Consider the following 1,325-nt stretch of genomic DNA (forward strand, 5'->3'; position numbering starts at 1 on the left):
CACAGTATCTTTGTCTTTTTAGGGACATTGTGAACAAATATTTTTCTGCTGTGCATATGAAGGAAAGTCAATTTAATTTGCTCTAAAATGATACGCTTTTTATATGAAGTATATTATATTTAAACTAATAGTAAATGAAGAGTGCATACAATACATTGGTATTTATGGTTGGTTGGAACAACATTTACAGCTCTAAACGGGAACACACATCTGGCAAGTAAAATGTGAATTTATTCTGCAAATACACATTCATTTCTCTATATATAGTGGCTGTATGTGTGTTTGTATGTATATATATATATATATATATATATATATATATATATATATATATATATATATATATATATATATATATATATATATATATATATATATATATATGTACTGTATGTGTGTCTGTGTATGTATATATATACAGGGAGTGCAGAATTATTAGGCAAATGAGTATTTTGACCACATCATCCTCTTTATGCATGTTGTCTTACTCCAAGCTGTATAGGCTCGAAAGTCTACTACCAATTAAGCATATTAGGTGATGTGCATCTCTGTAATGAGAAGGGGTGTGGTCTAATGACATCAACACCCTATATCAGGTGTGCATAATTATTAGGCAACTTACTTTCCTTTGGCAAAATGGGTCAAAAGAAGGACTTGACAGGCTCAGAAAAGTCAAAAATAGTGAGATATCTTGCAGAGGGATGCAGCACTCTTAAAATTGCAAAGCTTCTGAAGCGTGATCATCAAACAATCAAGCGTTTCGTTCAAAAAAGTCAACAGGGTCGCAAGAAGCGTGTGGAAAAACCAAGGCGCAAAATAACTGCCCATGAACTGAGAAAAGTCAAGCTTGCAGCTGCCAAGATGCCACTTGCCACCAGTTTGGCCATATTTCAGAGCTGCAACATCACTGGAGTGCCCAAAAGCACAAGGTGTGCAATACTCAGAGACATGGCCAAGGTAAGAAAGGCTGAAAGACAACCACCACTGAACAAGACACACAAGCTGAAACGTCAAGACTGGGCCAAGAAATATCTCAAGACTGATTTTTCTAAGGTTTTATGGACTGATGAAATGAGAGTGAGTCTTGATGGGCCAGATGGATGGGCCCGTGGCTGGATTGGTAAAGGGCAGAGAGCTCCAGTCCGACTCAGACGCCAGCAAGGTGGAGGTGGAGTACTGGTTTGGGCTGGTATCATCAAAGATGAGCTTGTGGGGCCTTTTCGGGTTGAGGATGGAGTCAAGCTCAACTCCCAGTCCTACTGCCAGTTTCTGGAAGACACCTTCTTCAAGCAGTGGTACAGGAAGAAGTCTGCATCCTTCAAGAA

This window comes from Bombina bombina, chromosome 7 (genome assembly GCF_027579735.1).
Source record: "Bombina bombina isolate aBomBom1 chromosome 7, aBomBom1.pri, whole genome shotgun sequence".
NCBI classification, from domain to species: Eukaryota; Metazoa; Chordata; class Amphibia; order Anura; family Bombinatoridae; genus Bombina; species Bombina bombina.